The sequence below is a fragment of the Mustela putorius genome, unplaced genomic scaffold, assembly GCF_011764305.1.
Source record: "Mustela putorius furo isolate JIRA1106 unplaced genomic scaffold, ASM1176430v1.1 tig00003997_pilon_pilon_pilon, whole genome shotgun sequence".
Lineage (NCBI taxonomy): Eukaryota > Metazoa > Chordata > Mammalia > Carnivora > Mustelidae > Mustela > Mustela putorius.
The window spans coordinates 21,830-26,136 of NW_025422135.1; the positions used below are offsets into that span (position 1 = coordinate 21,830).

A 4,307-nucleotide genomic window follows, 5' to 3' on the forward strand; every position below is an offset into this window, starting at 1 on the left:
TTATACACATGGCACATGGAGTGAGTGGAGAGAATAATTAGATGCTCTTATCTTTCTGTTGTGTCAGAGTTTTCCAGGTTGGATGTGAGATGTTTGCATATTTTCAAAGGAACTGAGAGACACATCCCCAGCAAGTTATTGAAAGTGGCACTTGGGGCTCCTACACATAGACCCATGCTGTGTGTTTTTGAATGAATGAATAAATAAATGAAATAAATATGTGAATGAAAGCTTGGAGGCAGCTTTGAGGATGGCTCAACACTGCTATTTACTGCCGGGATCCAGCCTTGGCAGGTACAGGTATCCCTGAAGGAGGGGTGGCATTGGCGAGAGGAATGAGAGAGCCACACAGCGAGTTCTGGTTAGTAGTCAGACATCTCCATCTTTATTCTGATTATCGAGCTTCTTATATAGGCAGTTTAATTGGGGTAGGGGTTTCCAAGCATTCATCATATAATTTCTGTTTGTTCACCACACGTTATTTTAGTTAAACCATAATGGTACAGACTGGTGCCAGGGATGGGAGACAGGGTCTTGCTTCTTGAGTAATCACGTCCCTCAGAAAGCCATGGAAGTTAGCACAGATATGTGCTTTTTGGTAACTTATTTTAGGGTCTGCAGTAAAACCAGATATAGGTTAATGGAAAACGAGAAGCTATAGGGTTGAACTAGATAATAAAGAACTGTAGGAAAACAGGATATAGGTCAATGGAAAACGAGAAGCTTTAGGGATGAACTAGATAGTCAGGAACTGCAGGAAAACAGGAGACAGATTAATGGAAAACGAGAAGCTATCTGGAGAAACTAAGTATATAGGAGGGAAGTAGGAATGAGAAGGCATTACCTTTGTAGGAGGCAGGGTATATTTTAATGACTCGGTTTGTGAAAGTCTTGGACAAACATCAACTTAGGTAGGAAACTGTCTACTGCGGTACACATCTAAAGTTCTCCATTGTTGTAGGTACAGAATAATATAATCTACCTCCTTGGAGTTGCTCCAGTCCTTAAGCCTGAGAGGTGTTTGCCGCAGATTAGCAAGGGGCTCTTTATTTGAGAGAGAGAACGGGGATCAGAGGAAAAGGTAAGAGACTAACAGACCAGGCTTATCTGCGAGGCTGTCCCACCCTTAGCCGTCACCGGCAGGGCAGGTGTTAGGCCGGCCTTAGTTCAAACCTTAACCTAGTGGTGCAATGCCCTCGACCACGCCTCATGGCTGCCAACAATCTGCTAGTTGATGAACTTGTATAATCATTCAACCTGAGTGCCTTTTCTTTGTGAAAAAGGGTTAATAGTATACTATGTTTCCTAACTAAGAAGGCTGCTGTGAAGACTACATGAAATTAGTTGATCCATTGTGGGAAAGTGTTCTGCAAACTGTAAAGAAGTCTTTAAGGTTAGATGTTATTACCCTACTCCTTTGGGGGTAGAAACAGTGGAAGTTGGCTTAAGTTCAAGCCCTTTTCTGTGACTGCCTCTTGCATACCTTTTCTTACTGGAGGAGTGCTTCAGTCTGAATCAGTGGCCATTGTTGGTCAAGGGTGAAGTAATAGCTCCTTTTGGAGAAAGTTTATAGTCTTTGTTCTTGAGTAAGTGTTCAATCATTACTCCTAGGATGGCTTGTCCCACATATGGACTGACTTCTGCCCAGGTCTGCTGCCCTGCCCAGTGCTCACTTCTCTGGTAGGATGAGCTCATGGCGTTGCTTAAGCTCTGAGCAGTCTTCTAAGACTTCCAAGGTGGACTCATGCAAACTTTTTGAGGTCATTCTTCATATCATGGTCCAGGATATTTGATACGCAGGTCCACAGACTAACTTATACTGCTGACCAGCCACATCATGAATCAAGTATTAAGCATCTGTCATGTGCGGAGTTCCTGTACTAGGCTTAGAGAAGGTACAAAACGAACATGGATCAGCGTTCTTATACTCAAAAGTGTATATTTTTAAAAAAAGATTTTATTTATTTATTTGATAGAGATCACAAGTAGGCAGAACAGGAGGCAGAGAGAGAGGGGAAATAGGATCCCTGCTGAGCAGAGAGCCTGATGTGGGGCTCCGTTCCAGGACCCTGAGATCATGACCTGGGCTGAAGGCAGAGGCTTAACCCACGTAACCACCCAGGTACCCCCAAAAGTGTACATTTTTGTTAGATGGGCAAATGATAAAATTTAAATTAGATTTAACTGGTTATTTGTAGCTACTTTTCTAGGGCATTTTCTGGGACTATTTTCTTCCCTAGAAAGAAAACTTTGCTGCATAATTAGATCAGTTTTTCCCTGTGTATATCATATCTCAAAGCCTGTTTTCTTTATTATCTCTTTTGCTTGTCATGGCATGCTGTGACTTTGTGAATCAACAAAATGCCATGATTATTACTACTTTAACTTGAAGAATTGAAGCAGAATGAGCTTTCACAAGTTCCTTAAGATCGTGTAGAGATTCTGGAACAGAGCAAGAGGAACAGGGAAAAGAGTGCAAAGGTTTCGAAATCAGACTTCCAAGGAGTAGAATCATAGCTGGTGGAACAAGTTCTGTAACCCCCAGTGCCTAGATCCCTTAGCTATACATTGGGAATAATACTGTTTGCACCTCACAGGGTTATTGTGAGTATTAAATTAGATTGTGTGTGTGTGTGTGTGTGTGTGTGTGTGTGTGTGTATCTCAGTTCTTTGGCCTATGAGAAATACTTAGCACTTGTTAATGATGAACTAATTAATAATTATTATTATTATTGAGATTATCTGGTATGAATTTAAACTGTTTTCTGTCTTCTAAAATAGACATTTATTTATTTTCTTTTCCATATTATGAAAATGACATGTAAAACACATAGATATGTGCAAGTTAGAGTTAATTTATACAAACAGTTTTCATTTTCTATTAGTATTAATGAATTTTCTTGGATAAATTTTTGCTTACATTTAGACTATTTCCTTTGGATGTTTTTCTAAATATAGCATTACTGGATAAAAGAATATGAATATTTATGAACATTTAAGTAAATTTTATCAAATTGCTTCAAATTGCCCTAACCCTAACCCTAATCCTGAGTGCATAGACCATGGGATTGAGTGCGGGGGGGATAACGTTGTGCAGCACATTAAGGAGTACAGGGATCAGGGGGATCTTTTTCTCTGCAAGGTGTATGGCAGACAGTGCAATGATACCTATGTAGAAGAAGAGGATGAGGATGAGGTGGGAGCTACAGGTACCCAGAGCCTTTGACATTGCTTCTGGTGAGTTCAACTGGATTGCAGAGCAAAGGATTAATACATAAGAAGAAAAAACCAGGGCCATATCACTCCCAATCAGGACCCATGCTAAAATCAGTTGATAAAATTTGTTCACAGTGATGTCATCACAAGCCAGACTGGTGACTTCCAAGTTAGAGCACAGGCAGTGATCAGTTTCATTCTTGGATCAGTAGTGTTGCTGGGCAGCCAGTGTAGGTACTGGGGTAGTAAACAGGCCATTCCTGAGCACCATAAATCCTGTGGTTTTGATCACAAAGCTTCCGTGACTATGGAAGGGGGTGACAGATGACTCCATTGTCTACCGGCATGCAGAGGAAGATACCAGATTCCATGCACAAGAAGCAGTGGATGATGTAGATCTGAGCAACACACTCAGGGAAACTGATGGCCGTGGCATCCAACCAGAGGATAGCCAGGATCTTTGGCGTGATTGTGGTGGCCAGCCCCATGTCCACAACCGCCAGTAGGCCCAGAATACATAGGCGTGTGCAGTGTGGCCTCATGTTGGTTGGTGACCATGACAAGGAGGTTGGCACAAAGAGCTAAGAAGTAGAGCAGAGGTGGGGCAGGGAAAGCCAGTACTGCCACTCATGAATGCCTCTGAGCTCCATCAGGATGAAGTGGGAATCTGGAGGCTGGAACGTTTGGTAACTCTAGTGGAGGTCTCCGTGATATAGGTGCTCCGTTCTCAGTGTCTGTCCATAAAACTGAAATAAGAAGAAGACTGCATTTGAGAGTTCAGCTCAGGGTCCTCATAACGCACTCTCCCACCAATGATCGTTTCTTTCATGTGTGGCTTTTTTTTTTTCTCCTGGAAATATTCCACAGGAGAGTAATACAACAAGCCAAATTTTTTTCTAAACAGAAGGATTGGAATAACCATTTATCATTACCCTTGTCTATCTAATAAGCATGTTCAAATACATATATATCAAGAATAATCTTCTTACTAGTAGATAACAACTATTAATATTTGGTTTCCTTCCATTTTTCCATTTTATATTTAAGCAGTTTATATCATTATATGAGGATAATGTTGTATCTTGCCTTTG

The 4,307-nt window shown here is 41.2% G+C and overlaps 1 pseudogene; it reads right to left on the reverse strand.

Moving 5' to 3' along the window:
• LOC123389693 lies at nucleotides 1-4,045 on the reverse strand (annotated as a pseudogene).
• Between the last annotated feature and the right edge of the window lie 262 nt (nucleotides 4,046-4,307).